This window comes from Hordeum vulgare, chromosome 1H (genome assembly GCF_904849725.1).
Source record: "Hordeum vulgare subsp. vulgare chromosome 1H, MorexV3_pseudomolecules_assembly, whole genome shotgun sequence".
Classification (NCBI taxonomy): Eukaryota; Viridiplantae; Streptophyta; class Magnoliopsida; order Poales; family Poaceae; genus Hordeum; species Hordeum vulgare.
In genome coordinates this window covers 248,009,195-248,037,183 of record NC_058518.1, presented here as the reverse complement: position 1 = coordinate 248,037,183, position 27,989 = coordinate 248,009,195, and positions in this window count along the sequence as shown.

Here is a 27,989-nt window from a genome sequence, read left to right as displayed (position 1 = left end):
AATTTATCAACAAGATCTGCGGCGATTTCACGCGCGGCATGTCAGGAGTCGCACATTCCAAGCAGGTGACCTGGTGCTCCGGGTGGACCAGCAGAGACCCCACAAATTGGCTCCCGCCTGGGAAGGACCCTCCATCATCTCTAAGGTGTTGAACAACGGAGCATATCGACTCTACAACCTCGACAGGGAAACAGACGAGCCGCGAGCATGGAACGGAGATCTCCTGAATCGCTTCTACACGTGACCGCCGACGGAGGCAATGTAAAGAACAAGTATCATTGAAGTAATTCAAATCAGATTGATCTCTTGCAGGTTCAAAGTTCTTCCGCATTTGCAGACTCCAGTCTAAAAAATACGCTCTGAATGCGCACTTAAAGTCGCACTCGGGGACTTAGCTGCGACCCAGAGTCACCTAAGTAAAAAAACTCTCTCCGAGTGCACGCTAAAAGCCGCACTCGGGGACTTAGCTGCGACCCAGAGTCGCCTAAGTAAAAAACTCGCTCCGAGTATGCACTCTAAAAGCCGTACTCGGGGACTTAGCTGCGACCCAGAGTCGCCTAACTAAAAAACTCTCTCCGAGTGCGCGCTAAAAGCCGCACTCGGGGACTTAGCTGCGACCCAGAGTCCCCTAAGTAAAAAACTCTCTCCGAGTATGCACTAAAAAGTCGCACTCGGGGACTTAGCTGCGACTCAGAGTCGCCTAAGTAAAAAACTCGCTCCGAGTGTGCACTAAAAGCCGCACTCGGGGACTTAGCTGCGACCCACAGTCGCCGAAGTAAAAACTCTCTCTCCGAGTGTACACTAAAAGTCGCACTCGGGGACTTAGCTGCGACCCAGAGTCGCCTAAGTAAAAAAAACTCGCTCCGAGTGCGCACTACAAGCCGCACTCGGGGACTTAGCTGCCACCCAGAATCTCCTAAATACAAACTCTCTCCGAGTGTGCACTCAAAGTCGCACTCAGGGACTTAGCTGCGACTCAGAGTCGCCTAAGTAAAAAATTCGCTCCGAGTGCGCACTAAAAGCCGCACTCGGGGACTTAGCTGCGACCCAGAATCGCCTAAGTACAAACTCGCTCCGATTGCGCACTAAAAGCCGCACTCGGGGACTTAGCTATGACCCAGGATCGCCTAAGTATCAACTCGCTCCGAGTGCGAGCTTAAAGCCGCACTCGGGGACTTAGCTGCGACCCAGGATCGCCTTAGTATCAACTCGCTCCGAGTGCGAGCTTAAAGTCACACTCGGGGACTTAGCTTCCTTCGAGTGTATCCTAGAGATCCACTCGGAGGCTTAGCAGACCCTCATTGAGGCTCATGTGGATGTGAAGACAACTGACAATTACATGAGTAGCAACTCGCTCCGAGTGCGAGCTTACAGTCGCGCTCGGGGACTTAGTTGCGATCGAGAATCGCCTAAGTAAAAAAGCTTCCTTCGAGTGTATCCTAGAGATCCACTCGGAGGCTTAGCAGACCCTCGTTGAGGCTCATGTGGATGTGAAGACAACTGACAACTACATGAGCAACAACTCGCTCCGAGTGTGCACTAAAAGTCGCACTCGGAGACTTAGCCGTGACGAAGAGTCGCCTAAGTAAAAGCTCGCTCCGAGTGCGCACTCGGAGACTTGACAGACCCTCATTAAGGCTCATGTGGATGTGAAGACAACTGACAACTACATAATCTGCATGTTTGCCATTGGCTTCACCAAGAAACGGCAAACAAAAACCACGAGCCAAAATCATGTCAAAAAAAAATTGGCGAAAGAAGAGCAAAATATTCGATTCGAATTCAAAGTTGGATCTACGATAGTCGACTCGGTGTGGATCAAGCTTATCCACACCGAACCATGAATGTGACGGCCAACAGCAGTGGCCAAAGTTTGATACAGATACCACTCGGCATACCAAGGTAAAGTTTTTCAAGCGTCACCAGGACTGGCACCGGGACTGGCAGGCTCCACAAAGGTGTCAAGGTCGATCCCGTCTGTGATGCGAGTGGCTGTCTCAAGGAAGGTCTCCATGAAATCTTCGAATCGAAGCTTCTTGGTGTTGGCGACCCGCAACGCCTTCAGCTTTTCTTCGCGAGCTTCCTTGCAGTGCACTCGGACCAGCGATAGCGCCACGTCCGCACCACAACGAGTGGCAGACTTCTTCCATGCCCGCACTCTATTCGGGACGTCCTCTAGCCGAGTCATCAAACCTTCTATTTCCCACTGGGAATCATCTTCGGGCCAAAGCTCCTTGTCGATCTGGCCGATGACTTCTCTCACGCGGCCAATGAAAGGTCCCACTCTGCCAAGGTGAATATGTGCTTGGAGCAAGTCCCGATTGGCTTCATCACCGAGTGGAACGTTCAGAATAACCGACCGCTCAATGTCAGTTGCTTCAGCCTCATCGTCCAGACAAAAATCTGCAAAGAAAAGACGAGCAGAAAGTAAGCGCAGAATGAACTACAAAGTCAAGAAGCACTCGGCAAAAAGCTTAACACCGAGCAGTGCAATCATCTTCCTTGCCCAGTCGCTGACGTACTTCTCCTGCGAAATGCACCGACTGTTCATCAACTTCATCTGACCCATCAGTTCAGTTCTTTGCTTGCCCATTTTCTCAATTTCGGCCACCAATGCCTTGTTGGTCTCCCGGGACTCCTCCAAAGACTTCTCTCGGTCAGCAAGAGCCCCCTTCACACTAGCCAAGTCATTCACAGCTGCCTCCAATTCCGTAGCAAGCTGAATCTTTTCAGCCTTCACAGCATTGTACGAGGATCCCATTTCGCAAGTCTTCTGCCAAATCAGCGCAAAGGGAAGATCAGACACATTCAACAAGGAAAACAATAAAAGCTCAAAGTTCTTCAGACCCCTGCCGATGCAAGCAGTCGACAGCGGTCTCGGGGACTACACCCAGTGGGTTCACTAAGAGTGACCCCACTGGCATGAAGCTCGAACAGCTCGGCTCTATTGAGCTACATGACAAACAGACAAGCCTATGAGACTACTATTACCCGACCTGAGTAAAACTACTCTCGGGGACTACATCCAGTGGGTGCACTCGGAGTGCCCCCACTGGTACCATTCGGGCAGATCAGCTCTGATCCGATCAAGTCACGGAAAATGCATATAAAGACAACTGGCGGTGCAAGCACTCGACAGAAGTCTTGGGGACTACACCCACTAGGTTCAATCGGAGTGAACCCACTGCAAAATAATCGTACTGTATCCGAGTATATCACTTAAACCCCAAGTGGGTTACAAGAGGAAAGTAAACACTTACTAGCGCACTTACTCGGATATCGTCCCGGAGCTCCAAGCTTCTCTTGTACAAACACGCGATGGAGTCGTACGCTCCCTTGGCATCACCCACCATCAACTCCACCTGCACCATGGCCTCCTTGGCGGCTCCAACTTGGTCTTCCGGGAGGTGTCGGGCGTCGTACTGGACGGTCGACGGACCCGGCAGGATAGAATACTCCTTGGGCATCCCAAATCCCGCTCCAGTCGGTTCTGCCGCGAGGGGCACCACCTCAGTCGACGGCATCGTCTCGGTCAGTGGCACGTCCATGGTGGGGGCAGCAGCAGATGGAACAACCTCAAGGACAGGCGCCAAAGTTGGCCCTGACCCCTTTTGGTCGTCCTCCTCCAGATGAATCACCTCCGAAGGAAGCCTGAGTGAACAACATGAGATTACAGAAAAAGGTCAAGATTAAAGACAACACTCGCGAAAAAATAATGCAAACTCTCGGAGTCGTCACAACGTACCTTGCTGGGATGTGGCAGCGTTATCTGTATCCATGGGATCATCGTCCTGGCGCAGCAGAGAGGTGGCGGAGGTAGCAGCTCTGTCGAGTAAAATCCACTCGACCGATAAGCATGAGTTCAATCAAATACTGAAAGAAGATGGGAGAACAAGACACTTATGTTGAGGCAACTGGAACAGCGATCCTCATCCGAGGCAAAGCTTTTCGAGGCTTGGACCCACTCGGTTTGGCCACCTTGGACGGTTGGTCCGTGGGTTCGGCAGCAGCGTCCCTGGTCCTCTTCATGCTCCGAGCACTCGGAGCCATGGGAGGAGCTGGCGGGGCACTCGGGGCCGCTAGAGGAGCCGACGGAGTCGCGGGTTCGTGACGGCGCTTAGTTCGAGGCTCTGATGGTGGAGGTGGCGAGGTCTGCTCCCCAACCTCCCCCTCCTCCTCTTCGGTCTCCTCCTCCGTCTCCCCACTGTCGGGGACGTACTCGGCGCTATCCATGCTGCCCTCCTGGCTGCCCTCCTCTTCCTCAGTTGGATTCCCGTTCGAGACGGGAGAATGCCAGTTGGTCCACTCCTGCACAAAATACAGTCGACAACGTCATACGTCAGGCGGTGGTACAAGAAAAAGCGATAAATCTAAGAAGATTGAATGCACTCGACAAGATGTGCTCACCTCATTCGGAGGAGGATTATCGACGCGGAAGGGCTTCACCCGCCGGGCTCCTCTGGGGTTATCGCAGGCGCCTGTGATGCCGCGGACCCACGCCATCACAACCTCCCTGGTCACGCATTCTGGATGAGTCCGAGTGGAGTCCTCAGGCCCCGTGTAGTGCCACATGGCATGGTGTCGGGCTTGCAGCGGCTGGATGCGCCGACCCAGAAAAGTCTCCAGCAAATCCATGCCGGTGACCCCCTTGCGACCGACAGCAATCAGTGCGTCGACCAGTGGTTGGATCTGGATCTTTTCCACCTTTGTGAGCGCAAGCTTCCTGGGAGTGGCCGGACGGTCTAGGCTAAAGGGTGGCAACCCAGTCGCGGCATTCGGACAAGCTATGTCCTGGCACTAGAACCAGGTCGACTGCCAGTTCCTAACTGACTCGGACAACTGGAGAGAGGGGTAGCTACTCTTCGTTTTCTTCTGGAAGCCTAAGCCCCCGCAGAGCTGGAGGAGATGGGTTTTATCGTCCGGCTGGCTAAGCTTTTTCACAGTGTGGGACCTAGCGGAGAAGATGTACTTAAAGAGCCCCCAATGGGGGGACATCCGATAAAGCACTCACAAAGGGTGACGAATGCGGCAAGATGGGCTATCGCGTTTGGAGGAAAATGATGGAGTTGCGCCCCGAAGTGATTCACAATACCTCTAAAGAAGGGGTGGGGAGGCAAGGAGAAGCCCCTATACACGTGGCTGAGCACCAAGACGCGCTCTCCCTCCTGCGGCGCCGGCTCCGTCTCGCCCTCCGTCGGCAACCTCCACGACTTGTTGGCAATCATGCCTTGCTCCACCAGCTCCAACAAGTCGTCCGCCGTCACCGTGGAGGGGAGGAAATCCCCCTGGATCCAACCCGCCGGCAGTGCCCGCTGTCGCTGCTGAGCAGGGGCCGCCGCCTTCTTCTTCTTCTTCTGTGACTCGAGCTTGCTCGTCTGCCCCTTCGTCATGGTGAAGGCAGCAGATCCGCAGAGGAGGACAGGAAGGAGGAGGCTTGGAGCGTGCAGGGAGCTACGGAAGAAGCGAGGCGAGTGCGAGTAACAAGGGCAGCGTAACAAGAAACCCCCGCTGGAGAGGCTTAAATAAGCTTCCGACTGGGTCACTAACAGGTGGCCCCGAAATCTTATCCCCCGACCGGCTGCTGCGATATTAGTGGAGAAGATAAAGGCGCGGTAATCGAGGCGGCAGAAACTACTCGATGACGATGTCGTCATCCCCGCTGAGCGCTCGACAACCGAAATTTGAGGATCCCAGAAAATCCGCCGCTGTCAGTTGACCGGTCACATCGAAAGATTCCACGGAAGCACTCGGTCCCTGACGGTTCGTTTCACTGGTATATTCACTCGGATCACTGGTTGAGAGGATAAAATGGATCGAGGCAAACAACGCCAAAGTCACATCCATACCAGTCCGATCCGTACTCCACGTATCACTTCATCGTTCTAACCCTGATCCATTCGGGGACTAATGATGGGGTTATAGTCCCAGGGTAGGGTCATAGGCCTGCCCTATAGGTCCTACCCAAGGACTACCCTTCATAAAGGACAAGGCCCTTAGACAGTTCCGACTGAACTAAGGACTCCCCCATCATCCAGTCGGTGACGAGCATTCGAAGCGTATTAAACGTACCGACTGAATTCCACTCTGTACATCGTAACCTCCCTAGAGGGCAACGGTCATACGTTTTCATACACCATTATTAGCATTTAAGGCATACGTTACCTGTAACGTAGGCATTTATTCGCCACTATTCCACCCCTGTCCACCGGGCCGTTGTGAAGGGCAGCGCACTCTATATAAGCCGCCCTTCCCCACTGGTGCAAGGGTTGGCATTTACTGTAACCCTATATTCCACTCGACACTAAGCTCCCAAGAGCACTGAGACGTAGGGCTTTTACCTCCACCGCAGAGGGGCCTGAACTCATACAACCTCGCCGTAGCTAAGGCTCTGCCCATCCTTTCGTACCCTACACATCTACTGTCAGACTTATACCCACGACACCCGGGGAAGGCGGAGGCGTTGGAGTAGCGCTCCGCCTCCCCCGGCCTCGACCTTCGCAGCGACCTCGGCCCCTCGCCCTTCCTCCACCACGGGCGTTCGGGTCGTCTTACGCCGCGGCACCCTCAGAGGTTGTGGCATGATCCGAACGGGATCCCGTCGCCACCCTGGCGGCCGACGGTGGCCGACCTCGTCCGCTAACCAAGGTTAGGGGCGAGCGCCACGTGCAAATAAGAGGAGATTCTGAAGGCCAAGATCGAGGAGTTGGTGGATTCAGAAGGAGTTGGGTGAGCAAAACCTCTCACAAACCCTCCCAATTTATAGGATGGGGCGAGGGGGCTAGCCTCCCTTCCTCCAAAAGCCACCACCCCTCGCGCCCAATCGCTCGAGCTCACGGGCAAACAGAGAACCGCGCTGATGCGCCAATGCATGCACGGGCGGGCACAGCTACTAGTTCGCCTTTCAAGGCCTCGTCTGCCACCTGTCCCATCCATGAGTGCGCATGCCACACACGTGGCAGAGGCATTTCAGGAGGCGGAGAGGCAACTCCACGCACGACCTTCCACTTTGCGCATCCGATGCGTGACGTGGGGAAAGGCAACCGCCAGCAGATCGAGCCACATAGGCCCGTACAACTCTTTGGGCCTGGCCCAACAACGCTCAACGCGCGTGTGTGGCCCAGGCCCGAGGGCTCCTCTCGGTGCACTAAAGACTGGGGTCCCTAGTGCCCCAGACTTGTAAACGGGTGCAAAGGGCTCCTGACGGCGGGGCGTGGCAGGGTCTAGACAAGATGCGTCCCCAAGATTACCAAGGCCCCGGCGGGCCTACCTTGCCGGGAGGATATCCAGGGCCACGCCCATTTAGAAGGCATGATGAACCCACCAGGAACGAGGCATCGACAAACCATCCTTTGCCAAGATAGCAACCGAAGCCCCCGGCAAGCTTCCTTGCCGGGACGAAGGCCCAAGGCCCCGGCAAGCTCCCTTGCCGGGATGACCGGCTAGGCACTGGAGGGCAACCGCCCTTGCTACAGTGCCCCCCAAGTTCCAGTGCATTCCTCATGCGCCAGCGCGGCGTCCAGGTGTCGAAACACCTGGACACATGTCTTCACCAGCATGTTGCATACAAAGACAAGACGTGCATTTCATGCACCTGACAGCGGTAGATGGATAAGCACCGCTCTAGGTTCACTGTAACTTCTCATGAACCTACCACCGAGCACTGTAGGTGACCCCATTGCCTATAAAAGGAGGCCCTTACCTCATTCACAAGGGGTTAGACTCTTTGGACAATGGCCAGAAGACGGTTATCATCAGTCACTGTAACGAACAACGAAATGCTTAATACGATCAGACGAGCAGGACGTAGGGTTTACACGTAAGCGGCCCGAACCTGGGTAAAAAGGCTTGCCGGGTGTTGATCGTTAGCTCCGCTCTTAACATCGTCTTTCCCTGCCCTACAATCACAAGGGAATCACGTGGATTCCCATAGGTGTCGAACTAGCAACGCCGACACCACTGTATATATGTTATTCAATTGTTGTCAGCCAACTTCTAAAATTTTCATGAAAAGTATCGTACACAGTTGTCACATCCCTGAATCCCTAATAGAGTATAGCAAGTTTGTGCTCATGTCTTCTTCATTGCATCCAAGTAAATGAAATGAAATCAAAAGCAAAGCAAAGAAAACAAAACAAAACCCTAGCAACTCTATATTCAAAAGTAATTCAAATTTGGTGGAAAATTAAAGATTCCAAAATGGCTATTAGAAAAGTTCGTCATTTTTGATAAATGTTGAAAACAAAATATCAGGGGTGAAATATATTTTCAAAATGATTTTGTCATTTTATTTTAAATTTAAAAGTTACTGAAATCAAATATATAATTGATTTCAAATATTCCAAAGTTTCCAAAAATGCTGAAACCTTTATATATGATTTGAAATATTCCAAATAACACTTCAGCATGTTTCAAACTATTTTAGGAATAGTTTGGAGTCAAGAATAAAACAAAACAAAGTCGGAAAGGATTTAACAGAAACAGAAATGAAAAAAATAGAAAATACCTTACGTGTCGCTCACCCCTAGCCCAGCCGAGCTCGCCCCGTCGTCTACCTTCTGCCAGTCGGAAGCAGGAGGTGGCCGCCGCTCCCTCCGGTGCGGCCACGTAGCTGCGTGCCTGCCTAGCCGCCACTTCGCACTGGCGAGGAAGGATAAGCCTCCCGCGACCTCCTCTCGTGCTCTCCATCTCCTCATTCGCCCCCTGCTCTCTCCCCTCTCGGCCGCCATTAGAGCCCGAGCCGAGCTCGAGCTCGCCGTTGCTCCAGCCCCTCTCCCTCTTACCGGAGGTGCGCAAAAGCATCGCCGTGGTCTCCTGAAACTCTCTAGCTAGCTGCTCGACACCAAGAACCCCTGAGATGCCGTGACGCCATCGTCTTCAACCTCGGATCCCCGGAGCTTGCTGTCATCGATCTCCCTCGTCAGACCGTCCCCGAGCCCGCTCTCGTCGCCTCTGCACTCCCTGTAAGCCCAGGGTGCTTTCCCCCTCGTTTTCCCCTTTGATCCCATGGTCTAGCCCCAATTCCACCGGAGCCCGATGAGATCCGCTGCGGGAGCTCGTCGCCGATAGCTCTCCGGTGATCGGCTGGTTGATCTGAGGCCACCGTTAGCTTCAGTGCATCGCGTAGGTGCGGTATGAGCCCAGCCCCATGCGTGATAGGCCCCGTAGTTGTGATCCCGATAGTGCGCGAACTCCGGCAGCCGTCGAGCTCGTCGTCGGCGTCATCTTCGGTCATTTCAGCCCCGGTGCATAGCAAAAATGGATCTGCGATCGAGTGGCCGATCGTCTTATGCCCTACGCCGTCCTTTTGGTCGCCGGAAACAGAAACCCGAGGCCCTCCATCGTTCTGGTGGTCGCCGGAGCCTCGCCGCCGGAAGGTTTGACCCCATCGCCGGTGGGGTTTACTCCCCTGAGCCACTGGCAAGTGGGGCCAGCCACCTGGATAATTAAATTTAGTAAAAATAAAAATAAAGAATTTGTTAAAACCTAATCAGTCACTGACATGTGGGTCCAGATCTGTTAATTATCTAATTAAGTTTAAACTTAATCTAAAACTGGCCAGAGTTACTGACCAGTGGGTCCCACTAGTCAGGTTTGACTTCCAAACGGCCAGCTGACCTGCTGATCTCATGCTGATGCAATAAATCTAATTCTGGTTTTAAATAATTCCAGAATATTTGCAAAACTTTAGAAATCCATAGAAATTTGAATATAACTCCAAATCACACAAATAATATACACAAATTGATCAGAAAAAATGCAATGAACACAATGGTGCTACTTTCATGCATGAAGAACAAAGTTATGAAAGAGCATCACGTCAAATCAATTAAATGCTTAAGGTAAATATGCCATTTCAAATGATATTTGAATTTGGATTTCAAACCAGATGCAAACTAAGGTTTCACCAACCATATTGAAACTTATCACCCTTCATTTCATGTCAGGTTCATGCATCGTGATTGTTGCATATGATTGTTAATAATTGTATGTTGTTATTCGGTAGGCCCCGCCCCTTTGGATACGACTGATTATCCGGCCGACGGATGTCACCCCTCTGTTGAGCAACAAGGCAAGCAACAATTTTGATCATCCAGATAAATCCCATGTTCTCGCTTGTGCTCTTATTTATTGCATTAGGTCAAAATGCATCAAATGCTTTTACCACGTTAGTTGAACCCATTCCTTTGCATGACCTGTCTTTGTCACAGTAATTAGCTAAACCCTGTAACCTAGCATATCTGGTAGATGCTTGAGCCATGATGTGTCTTATCCTTCTATGCATGCTATGCTTATAGTTGTGTCTGGTCTGTCATCTGGGTGATGAACAGGATCGTGAGAATGTGTTCAGTTAATAAGGTTGTGTGTTGAACCTGATTTGGTAAAGGTACCGGTGAAAGGCTGTGTAGGAGTACATGGCGGGTTGTTTCATTGGAACCGTCCTTAGGAACTGAGTTCCTTGTATGTAATCCAAGACAAGATACTACCACATGCTGGGCCCTAAAATATGACCCTGCTCGACTTATTAATCGCCTAGTTCTCGGTCCAGGAGTTGCATGTAGTTTCTGGTGTTTATAGTCATGCTGGAGGCCGTGCATAGTGCTGACCTTAGAGGTGGGCTATGATGCGGTAGGCAGTGGCACGGTGTACCAAGTGTCACCCGGATGGTGGGCTTGGGACCCCTACACACATCGTTTGGGACGTGGCGGAAACCTCCACCTGACTTCCGTGCGGGTTACCCTCTGATAGGCGATAAACGAGGACTAGGTATTTGCGTGGTTAACGGTCGGGGTCGACTCCCTCGCTAGGCTTCCGCTTGAAGGTTGCCGAGGTGCATGACATGCACATAGCGATAAGTGGCGAGAGTGTGTGTGAAGAAGTACACCCCTGCAGGGTTATGACCTATTCGAATAGCCGCGTCTGCGGATATGGACTACTTGTAAACATATGTTGTTCATAGACAACTTTAACGGCTACTCATAAAAGTATCAATATAAGGGTGAGTGTCATGGGTGGCATTTCCATAGGAAGACGGGAATGATTCCATGATGGTGTATTGTTTTGGAGTTAGTGGACTCGTGTGCGACAAATAAAAGTTGTTAAAACTATTTTAAAACGTAGTTTTGACTAGCCAAGAGTCAAAGCTTGCTTTCTGCTTGAAACCCCACAACCCCCTTGTTGATACATTTGCATAAGTAGATATATTTGTTATAAAGTCTTGCTGAGTACTTTTGTACTCATGTTTGCTTAATAAATTGTTGCAGAGGATGTTAATGACCCTAATGGTCGGTTCTATCTAGACGTTGACGACGACGAGTAGCTGGTGTCGCAGCTACGATCTGGCCCTAGGTTGGGTCTGTAGATAGTCAGCCCATGTGCCTTTTACATTTCCATCTATCTGTACTCAAACAGTTTTAAAATTCCGCTCGCTTGTAAGACTTGTTTGAATGACTTGTGATGATGGGTCGTGAGACCCCTGTCTGTGTAATATTATGTGAGAGGCTCTTCCGAGCCTTCTAAATAAAGTTTGTATGTTTATGGTTATGTTGTGATGCCATCGATGTATCTATGCATATCGGGTATGCCATGCGTATGTGTGTTGTACTTGATATGTATGGGGTTCGAACACCTAGTCGTATGCCTTAGTAGGACTTCTTACGGGGAAATGCCCCTTTGTGTTTTCATCGAGCTATGGTAGTTCACTACTGCTCCGGACACATTGGTTGACTGGCATGTGTCCTTCTTAGCTGGTGTGTTTGTCCCTTCGGGGAAATGTCACGCGGTGTAATGGAGTCCTCGTAGCTTGCTACGACCCGTCTACACTCGCTGATGACCGACACCTGCTTTGCTGGGTCATGTATGCATGTCCCTATACGGAACTGCCACTTGACTTTATGACTCGACATGTCGACCCGGGTTCTTTGACATCGGAATGCTAGCAACACAATTGCATACGCGAGTCAAAAGGCGCAAACGGTCCCGACTAAGGTAAGGCTGCAACTGTGGTGATAACCGTGCGTGAGACCGCAAAGGGATGTGATGTGTTACAGGCTGGATTCCTATGGCTTAGGATCGTGGTCCCGAGAACGTTGGTATCAGAGCCTGACTGACTGTAGGATTACCAAGCCAAACTGGTCTAAGTTGAGTCTAGAATTGGTTTAGTTATATATAAGGAATTGTTTGTGGAAGGGAACGTAAGATTCTTTCTTCTCTTCTCAAGTCATTATATTCTCGTCATCCTCGTCTTTTCTGCGGGGATTAAGAACTAGGTTACTTATCTTCCTCTCAGGATCATGTATTACTAATCGGTAGATTGTAGGAAAACGAGCCGAGAGTTACTCCGGGTTTCTTTTTTTCCTTAGGAAAGAAAGTATGTTTTGATGACCATGGAGTTGAACTTGATAGTTGAGTGGTTATGCTATCCTATCTTTTGTGGGTTGTCTCAGAATTGTTTTTGAGCATTTACACCTGTTATGCTGCCCAATTTTGTCTCCACAGCTCTAATGCCTTTGCATTATTCTCTATTTTCATATGCCTGGCCGTCCTTCTCGTCAGGTGGTCCGTCTGACTAGGTGCATTGATGTGTCGGGTCACATGGCCATGCTAGTTAGGATGATGTCAGTAGCCGGTTACCGCTGGTACCCAGAGTATACAGTGGAGGAGCGGTACTGGGATTTTAATCAAAGTCAGTATTTGTGCAATGTCAGGGTATTCCCAAATTGCCCTAGAGCCGAAGAGCCGACCCATTGGTCTTATGGATTGGGGGTTACTATTGACATGGCAGTACGAGATGCTGCCTATTCAATGTTGACCATCATGAGAGCGAGACATGCACTGCTGCAGAATTCAGAGTTCTGCTATGTTCCCGCCTCTCAGCCAGGAGAAGAAGGATACCTCAGTGGGGTCTACTTTGATTCCTCTATGGAGGATCCGCTGCTGCTGTCCCCCGATGAGATGTTAGAGAATATTTATAGGGATGCTCGTACCCTTCATATGGAGCTCTATGCTATACGTGCCCGTCTGTGGACGGCTTTGACACAGCTGGCACCTGTAGTCCAGATAGGGTATGGATATATGGAGATATTGAACCCTGTTAGAACCCATCTTCCGGATCATGTTGACTGGCCTGCTATAGGAGGAGTCACCCCTCTTCGGGGACCTCTACTACCACTAGTCAGGGGACCAAGGCCACACCTGTGTCCTTACGGTTCCTAGGGGTCGCAGGCTCGAGTATTTCCTGATCTGCAGGTTGAGCTCCCAGGCCATGGAGGCAACCTTTATGAGATGTTTTATGCGGATGCCTGAACCCATGAGTGGAAGAGTAGTATGGTAGTAGTTGTACTTCCACAGTCCTTGTGTATTGTGGAGTATGCTTATGTCGTGAGATGAATTCCGGAGGCATAGATAAATAATGTATAGGATGCTTGGAAAGCCTCTGATGAGTAGTATCATCTTTTCAGTAGTTTGCTCTTTGGGTTGAGGTTGTACTGAACTATGTAATGGTGTGTATGAACCATGGTGTATATATAGCAGTTGCTTGTTACCATGTTGTTCGGATGTTCATTTCCGCATTCCATGTGTTCAGTGCATTCTTAATCCGTAGCTAGTAATGATGTTGATTTTAGTCTAAGCTGTGAGTTTGTTTGCGAGGATGGTGTTCACCAGGCTGAACCGTGCCCCTAGCCATGAGCAGGGAGAAGGTAGTCAAGCATCACAGGAGGAATTGCCTCACCCGCCTTCTCTGGCGGAAGTTATGCTTCAGGCGGAAAGAAACAAAAGAGAGACCAACCGCTTGCTAGAGCGTATTGAGAAAAATACGGCTCGTCACTCGAGGAATGATGCAGTGTCCCTCAATGACTTCGTGAAGCTGAATCCTTCGAAGTTCCATCACTCCGTCGATCCCCTCGACGTTGATGGCTGGTTGTGCAGTATATCGCGCAAGATTCGCTCTGCAAATGTTTGTGAGGCCGACAAGGTGAACCTGCCGCGTACTTTCTAGAAGGACCCGCCAATCTGTGGTGGGAGAACTTTGAAGCTATGCGTCCTGCCGGACCAGCAGCCACATGGGAAGACATTAGTGCAGACTTTCGTCTGCACCATATTCCAGAGGGTTTGATGGACCGTAAGAGAGAGGAATTATGTGCCTTCACCCAGGGAAAATTGACCGTGGATGCTTATAGCCGCGAGTTCGGTAACCTTGCCCGCTTTGCAACTGAAGAGGTGTCAACTGATGCCAAGAAGCAAGCAAGATTCCGCAAGGGTCTGAGCCCTGAGCTTCTTCGTGACCTACGCCTCCACAAATGTACAAGCTTTCAAGCCCTTGCCAACAAGGCGATCAGTGTCGAGACTGGTCATACCGACTATGAAGCCATGAAGAAGCACTCGCGTGACTCTGGCTCCTCATCTGGCTCCGCATTCCCAAAATGTAGGCTCTGGGGTTCCAAATGGCTCTCTGCCGCCAAGATATACCACGAGGCCATCCAATGTGGAGCCTCACGCGAATCAGACCAACCCTCCAGCAAAAACCTATGGTGGTCCAGCTAGCAATGCTGCACCACGTGCCAATCAGGTGATTTGTTACAAGTGTGGAGAACCAGGGCACTATTCACGAGAGTGTCCCCAGAATGTAGGTGCCAAGCAACCTGAAAAGTCTGTTGGGCAAGGCAAGTCGGGCAAAGCTTACTATGTGAAGCCAACTCCTCCATGTGGCTGCGTGAACTATGTCTCAGCATAAGAAGGTGCGGAGGATCCCGACGTCATATTGGGTACGCTCCTTGTCAATCATCACCCAACGTATGTTCTTTTTGACACTGGGACATCTCATTCTTTCATTTCAGAAAGTTATGCACAGTTGCATAACATGTCCTTTTGTGATATGCCAATCACATTGGTTGTCCAAACCCCTGGTAGTAAGTGGCAAACCTCCAGGATAACCTATGACAATGAAATCCTAGTAGACAGGCTAGTTTTTCTAGCATCTTTGATAGCCTTGAAATCTTCGGATATCAATATCATCTTGGGTATGGACTGGATGTCAGCTCATTATGCCAAGATTGATACTCATACAAGAAATGTTCAGCTTACCCATCCTTTGGGTGAGATAGTTAATGCATCTACTCGAGTTGCCAAATGCCAACTCTATTCTCTCAATGCCAACCCTCTTCCATAACTTGAAGACATTCCGGTAGTCTGTGACTTCCCGGATGTTTTTCCAGAAGAACTGCCAGGAATTCCACCTGACACAGATGTAGAGTTTGTGATAGACCTTTTTCCGGAAACTGTTCCAATAGCCAGAAGACCTTATAAGATGGCACCCCTGGAGCTAGCCGAACTTAAGAAGCAACTAGATGAGGCCTTGAATAAGGTTTCATTCGTCCTAGCTCTTCTCCTTGGGCTTGTCCCATCCTCTTCATCAAGAAGAAAGACAGAACGGACCGGATGGTTGTAGATTATCGACTAGTTAACCTGGTCACCATAAAGAACAAGTATCCGCTCCCCAGGATCAACAATCTGTATGTTCAGCTCGCTAGATCCTCAGTCTTCTCCAAAATGGATTTGAGGTTGGGTTACTATCAAATCAAGATCAAGAACAGGGACATTCCAAAAACGGCTTTTGTCACTCGTTATGGCCAATACGAGTACACCGTCATGTCCTTCGGTTTAACCAATGCCCCAGCCACCTTCTCTCGCTTGATGAATTCAATCTTCATGGAGTATTTGGATAAATTCGTCATGGCATACCTCGATGATATTCTCGTCTACTCAAAGAACGAACAAGAACATGCCGAGCATCTAAGGTTGGTATTGATGAAACTTCGAGAGCATCGCCTTTATGCCAAGTTTTCAAAATGTGAATTTTGGTTACCAGAAGTGACCTATCTAGGCCACTAATCTCTGGTACGGGTATTGTTGTCAATCCCGAGAGAGTTCAAGCCGTCCTTGATTGGACTCAACCTGAATCGGTTAAGCAAGTTAGGAGTTTTCTTGGTCTAGCGAGCTATTGTCACCGCTTTGTCGAGAATTTCTCCAAGGTTGCAAAGCCTCTAACTGAACTCCTCAAGAAAGATAAGAAGTTCAAGTGGACACCATAGTGTGAGCATAGCTTTCAGGAACTGAAAAGACGCTTGACTTCCGCACCTGTGTTGCTACCACCAGATTTCTGTAGGGACTTTGTTATCTATTGCGACGCCTCGCGACAAGGATTAGTTGCATTCTCATGCAGGATCGTCATGTGATTGCATACGCATCTCGACAGTTGCGTCCACATGAGGATAACTATCCCACACATGATCTTGAGCTTGCAGCTGTAGTCCATGCACTTAAAACCTCGCAACATTACCTTCTTGGTAATCGTTGCAAAATATTCACTGATCACCAAAGTCTGAAATATATCTTCACCCAGCCGGATTTGAATCTCAGGCAAAGACGGTGGGTTGAGTTGATCATAGATTACGACTTAGGGATAACATACACCCCGGGGAAGGCCAATGTTATGGCTGATGCACTAAGTCGTAAGTCTTATTGTACCAATCTGATGTTACAACGAGGTCAACCACATCTCTATGAGGAATTTCGGAAGTTAAATCTTCACATTGTTCCTCAAGGATTCCTTTCTAACCAGGTGGTGAAACCTACTCTTAGGGACCAGATCATAGCTTGCTAGAAGCGTGATAAGGGTATATCACGGATCAAGGAAAATATTGTTATCGGAAACGCTAAGGAATTCTCCATGAATGATCAAGATGTTGTGTTCTTCCAGAATCGTCTAGTGGTTCCTAAGGATCCACATCTAAGGCATTTGATCCTTAAGGAGGCTCATGATTCTCCTCTCACCATTTATCCTGGTAGTACTAAGATGTATCAGGACCTACGCCAGAGGCTTTGGTGGACTAGGATGAAGAGAGAAATTGCTGAGTTCGTTGCTAACTGCGAGTTTGTCATCGAGTTAAGGCAGAACATCAAAGGCCTGCTGGCACCCTTCAACCTTTAGCTATTCCTAAGTGGAAATGGGATAAAGTCAGTATGGAATTCATCACTGGATTTCCCAAGACCAAGAAAGGAAATAATGCTATCTTTGTGGTCATTGACCGTCTTTCCAAAGTAGCTCATTTTCTTCCAGTTCGTGAGAGTATAACAGCTAGCCAGCTAGCAGAGTTATATCTCTCGAATAGTGTATCTTCATGGCATTCCTCTGGAGATTAACTCAGACCGTGGAAGTATTTTTACTTCTCGCTTCTGGGAGAGTTTTCAGAATGCCATGGGGACTCACTTATCTTTTAGCACTGCTTTCCATCCTCAATCAAGTGGTCAAGTAGAAAGAGTGAATCAAATCATAGAAGATATGCTCCAAGCTTGTGTTATATCTTCGGTATGAATTGGGAGAAGTGCCTTCCATTCGCTGAATTTGCTTATAACAACAGTTATCGATCAAGCTTGGGCAAATCCCCTTTTGAAGTTCTCTATGGACGAAGATGTCAAACCCCTCTTAATTGGTCAGAAACCGGAGAGAGGCAACTCTTTGGTCCGGATATGATCCAGGAAGCAGAAGAGCAAGTTCGCATTATTCGTGAAAAGTTGAAAACAACCCAGTCTCGTCAGAAGAGCCAATATGATCGTCATCATAAGGTTGTGACCTTTAAAGTTGACGAGAAGGCTTACCTTCGGGTTACCCCTCTGAAGGGTACCCATCGTTTCGGTATCAAGGGCAAGTTGGCTCCTTGTTATATTGGTCCTTTTCGCATTCTTGCCAAACAAGGATAAGTTTCCTACCAATTGGAAATTCCTCCGCATCTTTCCAAGGTTCATGATGTATTCCATGCCTCGCAACTCAGGCGTTGCTTTTTGGATCCTATCCACGAAGTGGACCTCGAAACGATTGATCTCCAAGATAATCTTTCATACCCATAATACCCTGTTCGTATTCTTGATCAAGATGAGCGTACCACTCGACGTTGAAACCTCAAGTTTCTTAAAGTTCAATGGTCAAATCATTCTGAAAAGGAGGCAACATGGGAAAGAGAGGATCGTCTCCGACTTGAGTATCCAGCGCTATTCCCGACGACTTCCAAATCTCAGGACGAGATTCTTTTGAGTGGGGGTGAGTTGTCACATCCCTGAATCCCAAATAGAGTATAGCAAGTTTGTGCTGATGTCTTCTTCATTGCATCCAAGTAAATGAAATGAAATCAAAAGCAAAGCAAAGAAAACAAAAGCAAACCCTAGCAAATCTCTATTAAAAAGAAATTCAAATTTATTGGCAAATTAAAGATTCCAAAATGGCTATTAGAAAACTTCATCATTTCTCGCTGCCCTCCGCAATGCGTTTGGTCGCCGAAAACAGAACCCGAGGCCCTCCGCCGTTCTGGTGGTCGCCGGAGCCTCGCCGCAGGTGGGTTTGACCCCATCGCCGGTGGGGTTGACTCCCTTGAGCCACTGGCAAGTGGGGCCAGCCCCTTGGATAATTAAGTTTAATAAAAATAAAAACAAAGAATTTGTTACACCCTAATCAGTCACCGACATGTGGGTCTAGATTTGTTAAATATCTAATTAACTTGAAACTTAATCTAAAACTGGCCAGAGTCAGTGACCAGTGGGTCCCACTTGTCAGGTTTGACTTATAAACAGCCAGCTGACCTGCTGATCTCATGTTGATGCAATAAATATAATTCTGGTTTTAAATAATTCCATAATATTTGCAAAGCTTTGGAAATCCATAGAAATTTGAATATAACTCCAAATCACAAAAATAATATACACAAATTGATCAAAAAAATTCAATGAACACAATGGTGCTACTTTCATACATGAAAAACAAAGTTATGAAATAGCATCACATCAAATCAATTAAATGCTTAAGGTAAATATGCCATTTCAAATGATATTTGTATTTGGATTTCAAACCAGATGCAAACAAAGGTTTCACCAACCATATTGAAACATATCACCCTTCATTTCATGTCATGTTCATGCATCATGATTGTTGCATATGATTGTTAATAATTGTATGTTGTTATTTGATAGGCCCCGCCCCTTCGGATACGATTGATTATCCGGCCGACGGATGTCACCTCTCTGCTGAGCAACAAGGCAAGCAACAATTTTGATCATCCCAATAAATCCCATGTTCTAGCTCCTGCTCTTATTTATTGCATTAGGTCAAAATGCTTCAAATCCTTTTACCAAGTTAGTTGAACCCATTCCTTTGCATGTCCTGTTTTTGTCACAGTAATTAGCTAAACCTTGTAACCTAGCATACCTGGTAGATGCTTGAGCCATGATGTGTCTTGTCCTGCTATGCATGCTATGCCTAGAGTTGTGTTTGGTATGTCATCTGGGTGATGAACAGGATCGTGAGAATGTGTTCAGTTAATAAGGTTGTGTGTTGAACCTGATTTGGTAAAGGTACCGGTGAAAGGCTGTGTAGGAGTACATGGTGGGTTGTTTCATTGGAACCGTCCTTAGGAACCGAGTTCCTTGTATGTAATCCAAGACAAGATACTACCATATGCTCGGCCCTGAAATATGACCCCCGCTCGACTTATTAATCGCCTAGTACTCGGTCCAGGAGTTGCAAGTAGTTTCTGGTGTTTATAGTCGTGCTGGAGGCCGTGCATAGTGCTAACGTTAGAGGTGGGCTACGATGCGGTAGGCATTGGCACGGTGTACCAAGTGTCACCCGGATGGTGGGCTTGGGAACCCTGCGCACATCGTTTGGGACCAGGGCGGAAACCTCGGCCGGACTTCCGTGCGGGTTACCCTCAAATAGGTGATAAACCTGGACTAGGTATTAGCATGTTTAACGATCGTGGCCGACTCCCTCGCTGGGCTTCCACTTGAAGGTTGTCGAGGTGCATGACGTGCACATAGCGATAAGTGGCGAGAGCGTGTGTGAAGAAGTACACCCCTGCAGGGTTATGATCTATTCGAATAGCCGCGTCCGCGGATATGGACTACTTGGAAACATATGTTGTTCATAGACAACTTTAGTGGCTACTCATAAAAGTATCAAGATAAGGGTGAGTATCATGGGTGGCATTTCTGTAGGAAGACGGGAATGATTCCATGATGGTGTATTGTTGTGGAGTTAGTGGACTCGTGTGCGAGAAATCAAAGTTGTTAAAACTATTTTAAAACGTAGTTATGACTAGCCTAGAGTCAAAGCTGGCTTTCTACTTGAAACCCCACAACCCCTTGTTGATACATTTGCATAAGTAGATAGATTTGTTCTAAAGTCTTGTTGAGTACTTTTGTACTCACGTTTGCTTAATAAATTGTTGTAGAGGATGTTAATGACCCTATGGTCGGTTCTATCTAGACGTTGACGACGACAATTAGCTGGTGTCCCAGCTACGATCTGGCCCTAGGTTCGGTCTATAGATAGTCAGGCCATGTGCCTTTTACCTTTCCATCTGTCTGTACTTAGACAGTTTTAATGTTCTGCTGGCTTGTAAGACTTGTTTGAATGACTTGTGATGATGGGTCGTGAGACCCCTATCAGTGTAATATTATGTGTGTGGCTCTTTCGAGCCTTCTAAATAAAGTTTGTATGTTTATGGTTATGTGGTGATGCCATCGATGTATCTATGCATATCGGGTATGCCATGCGTACATGTGTTGTACTCGATAACTATGGGGTTCGAACACCTAGTCGTATGCCTTAGTAGCTCTCCTTACGGCGAAATGCCCCTTTGTGCTTCCACCGAGCCATGCCACTACTGCTTCGGACACATTGGTTGACCGGCATGTGTCCTTCTTAGCTGTTGAGTCTGTCCCCTCGGGGAAATGTCATGCGGTGTAATGGAGTCCTCGTAGCTTGCTACGACTCGTCTACACTCGCTGATGACCGACACCTGCTTTGCTGGGTCATGTATGCATGTCCCTGTACGGAACTGCCACTTGAGTTTATGACTAGACATGTCGACCCGGGTTCTTTGACATCGGAATGCTAGCAACACAATTGCATACGTGGGTCAAAAGGCGCAAACGGTCCCGTCTAAGGTAAGGCTGCAGCCGTGGGGATAACCGTGCATGAGACCGCAAAGGGATGTGATGTGTTACAGGCTGGATTTCTATGGCTTAGGATTGGGGTCCCGACAACAGTTCATACAGTTTAAGTGTGTGCCCTGTAGACTAGAGGGTGTCCATGTTTTTGATGTGGTGATCAACACAGATGTTCACAAGAAATTAGCATATTAATTGTCCATATTGCAAACTGAGAGAACATATGGATAGGCCAACGCATACAATTGATATATTTGATTTGCATGAACAAATAATAGTTCGACAAGTAATTAACAAACCATAAGCTCGCTAATTTACAAGAATATAACCAACTGCGCACGCACAAAAGAGCTACCGTGCACCTCACGCTGACCCACCACGCACATCAGCCATTGTCCATCAGTGTGTCCATCATTGTCTTAGTGGGAACGGAGGCTGTCAAGTCATTGACCTACACACCTTGATCGATCAAGGTTGTGGCAGACTCGACGTCAGGGATCGCCGCACTGCCTCGGGAGCAGCACTCACCAGGGCTACCGAGCCGGCCTAGTCTTCCCGAGCGACATCCGATGAGACGACATTGGCTCTCGCCAGGGTTGTCGTGGCACCCCCTAGGCATGCCCCCGCGACATCCGGTGATGCGTCCTTCTACATCTGGGACATAAGCGTGTGCCTCGTCTAGCGGCCGCCACTTCTATAGTTGTCCTTACATCGCCCTGGTTTCTTCACCATGTGAGTAGTATTGCCCGATGGTGATCCCTGTCCGCTTTTAGGATGACCTTCCTAACCTGGCGTCTTGCTCGTACTGCGTTACCTGCTTCCTCTAGCCATCGTCGGGAAAGGCAGTGCCATGGTCGTCGACCGCCAAGCCTACCATCGTGCCTTTAGCCTCAATTCCACGGACACACAACTCCATCCTGTTGGCAGCCATTGGTGGTATGCCGGTATGTGTGGGTAACTAGCTAGCAATTGTTGTGGTTATTTATAGCTAGGAGCTTGCTAGGGGATTGGGGATTTTACAATTCATCAATGTGGAGTGTAAGAAGACTTCCCTAGAGCGTGGGTATACAAAAAGTGGAGCACACAACCCGACAACCGTATGTGGTGTCACGTGTTATCATACACGTGCTAACATAAGGAAACGTATGTGTAACTTACTAATCATCGCACATGAGTACTTGCATACGCATCGTGTGCGATACTGCTAGCCACCGTAAGCAACTAGTAGTTTTGCATTTTTCAAAGTTTTTTGTACACACAGAATCGCACATAAATTAACTGTAGTAATCGTCCATTTTATATTTTCTCATCGCAAACAGTTCATCCGAGTGGGTTGTTTGTCGCGTATCACACACTTCTTGTTTACACGAATTGTTTGTGTCCTTTTTGCTCATCGCAAATAGTTCATATATGTGAACTGTATGCCACATATCACACGCATCTTGTTAAATTGTACCATTTCTGTTGTGTTTCCTAACCGAAAACAGTTCATCGGAGGGAACGTATGCTGCATATCGCACACACCTTATTTTGGCTGACAATTTCTATTGCATTGCCTAATAGCAAATAGTTAATCCGATCCAACTGTATGTTGTATATCGCACACACCTTGATATAGCTGCCCCTTCTCTTGTTCTGCTTCATCGCAAACAATTCTTATGGATTAACTGTATGTCACACATCACACACGCAGGTATAATATGAACCGTCTTTGATGTCTATGCCATCGCAAACATTTTGCATTTTTTCATGGGTTTTTACATTGTTGTTTGTGATTAATGCATCGCACACAGTTTCGTCGAAGGGTCTCTGATTGTAGTGTCGTGTTTGGACCGTCGTGCAGTAGTGACTACTTGTACATCCAAAAATTTGAGCCAAGTTTCTTCCATGATAATCCACCATACCTACCTATATATGGTATTTCAGTGCCATTGCAAGTAAATTTGCATGTGCCACCTCTAAAACGTTCAACTAAATTTATGTTTTGTGTGCTCGTACCGCTCATGAAGCGATCGAGGTGGTTAGTATTTTGCATGCTAAGAGGGTCATTCTCATGATGAGTGTTTATTCACTTTCCATTGCATGAGAGAGGCTGGTAAAAATGGCTTCCCGGTCCTGCATAACACAAAAATAAATAAACAAGAATTCCACCTAGAAACTTGATTGTTTGGAAGGCACCCGTTGATACGGCTATCCATCGAAAGTGTTTGAATGGTTGAGGGGAAGTAAAATTTCAATTCTATTTGGGAACTAACAATAATGTGTTTTCCACGGAAGATATTCAAATCCCTTGTCGTAACATTGGCAGGAAAGGCACACCACCAAAAAATATTCATCTCTGTTTTAAGAAATGAGCTCTGGCACCTCTTCAAATCCCTGGTTTGGTTTGTGAAGGGACAATCTATTTACTTTTACAATATTTACTTTTCATGTTGAGTCAACTTCTTATAGGAACCTCCATCTAATAGTTGGCAAGCATCATGTGGTGGGAAAGATCCATGCATATATATCTGGTCAAATATATTTCATCATGAGTCATTATTTTTGACAATTATCTTTCTCATAAGTGCATTGGGAGGCGAAACATTAAGCCCCTATCTGGCGAAACTATAAGCCCCTATCTTTCTCTATGTCCGACTGAAACTTTGATCTCATGAGTACCACGTGAGTTGTAGCAATAGTAGAAGACAAAAGGATGATTGAGTATGTGGATTTGCTTTACAAGCTCTTATTTGACTCTTTCCGATGTTATGATAAATTGCAATTGCTTCAATGACTAAAGGCTATCGGTTGTTAATTCTCATTAAGCTTCGTGATCCATACTTTACCTTGTGAAGGAATTGTCACTTTAGCATAAGATTTCATATGATGGTATTGTTGTTCTGACTATGATCATGATGCCTGCATGTCCATATCTTGTTTTGACGACACCTCTCTCTCTAAACATGTGGGCATGTTTACTGATCTCGGCTTTCACTTGAGGACAAGTGAGGTCTAAGCTTGGGGAGTTGATACGTCCATTTTGCATCAAGCTTTCATGTTGATATTTATCGCTTTATGGGCTGTTATTACACTTCATGGTACAATACGTATGCCTTTTCTCACTTATTTTGCAAGGTTTACATGAAGAGGGAGAATGCCGGCAGCTGGAATTCTGGCCTGAAAAAGGAGCCAGTTTGAGATACCTATTCTGCGCAACTCCAAAAGCCGTGAAAATCAACGAGGATTTATTTTGGAATTTATAAAAAATACTGGTTCGAAGAAGTGCCACAGGGGAGCCAGCAGGAGGCCACAAGCCTGCTAGGCGCGGCCTCCCCCTGGTCGCGCCTAGGGGGCTTGTGGGCTCCCAGCTAGCCCTTTGGCCCCCCTATTTTGCTACAAGAATGGTTTCATTCCAGAAAAAAATAAAGAGGAGGCTTTCGGGAGGAATTGCCGCCGCCACGAGGCGGAACTTGAGCAGAACCAATCTAGAGCTCCGGTAGGGTCGTCCTGCCGGGGAAACTTCCCTCCCGGAGGGGGAAATCGTCGCCATCGTCATCACCAACACTCCTCTCATCGAAGGGGACTCATCACCATCAACATCTTCATTAGAACCATCTCATCTCCAAACCCTAGTTCATCTCTTGTAACCAATCTCCATCTCGCGACTCCGATTGGTACTTGTAAGGTTGCTACTAGTGTTACTTACTGTTTGTAGTTGATGCTAGTTGGATTACTTGGTGGAAGATTATATGTTCAGATCCTTGATGCTACTCATTACCTCTCCTGTCATGAATATGATTATGCTTTGTGAGTAGTCACTTTTGTTCCTGAGGACATGGGATAAGTCATGCTATAAGTAGTCATGTGAATTTGGTATTCGTTCGATATTTTGATGTGTTGTATGTTGTCTTTCCTCTAGTTTTGTTATGTGAACGTCGACTACATAACACTTCACCATTATTTGGGCCAATAGGAAGGCATTGGGAAGTAGTTAGTAGATGATGGGTTGCTAGAGTGACAGAAGCTTAAACCCTAGTTTATGTGTTGCTTCGTAAGGGGCTGATTTGGATCCACTAGTTTAATACTATGGTTAGACTTTGTCTTAATTCTTCTTTCATAGTTGTGGATGCTTGCGAGAGGGGTTAATCATAAGTGGGATGCTTGTCCAAGTAAGGGCAGTACCCAAGCGATGGCCCACCCACATATCAAACTATCAAAGTAGCGAACGCGAATCATATGAGCATGCTGAAAACTAGCTTGACAGAAATTCCCATGTGTCCTCGGGAGCGTTTTACCTCCTATAAGAGTTTCTCCAGGCTTGTCCCTTGCTACAAAAGGGATTGGGCCACTTTGCTGCACTTTTTTTACCGTTGTTACTTGCTACTTGCTACGAATCGTCTTGTCACACAACTACTGGTTACTGATAATTTCAGTGCTTGCAGAGATTACCTTGCTGAAAACCACTTGGCAGATCCTTGTGCTCCTCGTTGGGTTCGACACTCTTACTTATCGAAAGGACTATGATAGATCCCCTATACTTGTGGGTCATCAGCCCGCTGCACCCATCGGGCCAGTGGGGTGCCTCGCCATCATCCCTGAGGTCTACCCAACTGAGTGGCCCTACAAGTTCATGCCCGACCTACCCCCGCGCTACGACGACACCCTGGACCCGGCCGAGTTCCTGCAACTCTACACGTTGAGTATCAGGTGGCAGGAGGGGGCAACAAGGTCATGGCATGTTGGTTCCCCATGGCGCACAAGGGCGGCGCACTCTCTTGGCTCCTCAACCTCCCAACGACATCCATCACCTCCTGGGATGGTCTCCTCGAACGCTTCACCACCAACTTCCATGGCACACACGACCGCGCTCCCACCATGAACGACCTGCGGCGCATCAAGCAGCAGGAGGGGGAGACCCTACACAAGTTCATACAGTGCTTCACGGCCATGCACCTCTAGATCCCCAAGGCATCGGAGGAGTCCGTCATCTCGGCCTTCTCCGACGGAGTCACCAACCTCAAGATGAAGGAGGAGCTCGCCATGAGTGATGAAATGAGCACGGCACTGGAAATGTTCAACCTGACAAACAAGTGCGCCAGGGCTAAAGAAGGCCGCCTGTCGCTCCTCGGGCCTCAGGCAGCGGAACTAGAAGAGAAGTAGACCAAGGCCAAGGAGGCAAAGCGCAAGGCTCCGGTGGTGCTCGCAGCCGAGCCTGGGGCGAAGTACGGCCTAGGGGGAGAGCGTCCGTCAGCAGGGGGCTAACGTGCGTCTTCCATGGCACCAGCGGCCATGATACCTCCGAGTTAAACGAGCTCCGACTTGCCCATGACGAGCACTTCGGCACGCGCCCCGGACGGGGAGACATAGGCCCCGCGCGGAGTGGTGGTCGCATTGGAGGCCGGTGGGATGACCGGGAGCTGCATCAGGTGTGGCGTGAATAGCCTAAGGAGGACCGCTGTAGCGACAATCCTCATGAGGAGCAACGACGCGGTCGGCCTCGTGAGGTTCGCCCTCGTGAGGCTGGACTGCCTCCGCTGCCCCCGCCACCAAGAAGGAGGGATGAAGACAGGCAGGATGATGGGGCTGGGGGCTTCCAGGAGGTCAGCACGGTGGCGTCCATCCTGGGCGGCACCCAGACCCCGGCCTCGAACCGTGCCTTCAAGAAGTTTTCCCGGGAGGTGAATGCCGCTCTCCCGAAGCATGAAGCGATGCCCCCCCTCAACTGGTCCCAGACCACCATCATCTTCGACCCAAGTGATTGATAACCCACAAGTATAGGGGATCGCAATAGTTTTCGAGGGTAGAGTATTCAACCAAAATTTATTGATTCGACACAAGGGGAAGCCAAACAATATTCTCAAGCATTAGCAGTTGAGTTGTCAATTCAACCACACCTGAAAGATTTAGTATCTGCAGCAAAGTATCAGTAGCAAGGTAGTATGATAGCAGCAGTAGCAACAGTAACCAGCAGCACCAAAGTGACAGCAGTAGGAGCAAAGTAACAGAAGTAGCAACAGAGTAACAGTAGCAGCAGTGACAGCAGTAGCGACAGAGTAACATAGCAAGGACCAGTAGGAAAAACTCGTAGGCATTGGATCGGTGGTGGATGATTATGACGGATGTTATTCGTCATGCAACAGTTATAACACGGAGAGATATGTAACTAGCTCCAGTTCATCAATGTAATGTAGGCATGTATTCCGTATATAGTCATACGTCCTTAGGGAAAAGAACTTGCATGACATCTGTTGTCCATCCCTCCCATGGCAGCGGGGTCCTAATGGAAACAACGGGATATAAAGGTTATCCTTTTAAGAAAAAAACCCGACCAACACATTAACACTTGGTGAATACATGAACTCCTCATACTATGGTCATCTCCGGGAGTGGTTCCGGCTATTGTCACTCCGGGGTTGCCGGGTCATAACACATAGTAGGTGACTACAACTTGCAAGATAGGATCAAGAACTCACATATATTGGCGACAACATAATAGGTTCAGATCTTAAATCATGGCACTCGGGCCCTAGTAACAAGCATTAAGCATGGCAAAGTAGTAGCAACATCAATCTCAGAACATAGTGGATACTAGGGATCAATCCCCGTCAAAACTAACTCGACTACATGATAGATCTCATCCAACCCATCACCGTCCAACAAGCCTACGATGAGATTACTCACGAACGGTGAAGAGCATCATGGAATTGGCGATGAAGGAAGGTTGGAGATGACGATGGCGACGATCTACCCTCTCCGGAGCCCAGAACGGACGCCAAATCTGCCCTCCACAGGAAGATAAGGAGGTGGCGGCGCCTCCGCATCGTAAAACACGATGAACTCTTCTCCTTGATTTTTTTTCCGGACGAAAGGGACTAAATAGACCCGAGATTGCAGGCAGTGGAGCAAGGTGGGCCCCACAAGCCTGCCAGGCGCGGCAAGGGGGGCCGCGCCTGGTGGGCTTGTGGGCTCTCTGCTCCACCCCTCCGGTTGATTTTGCGCCAGTAGTTTTA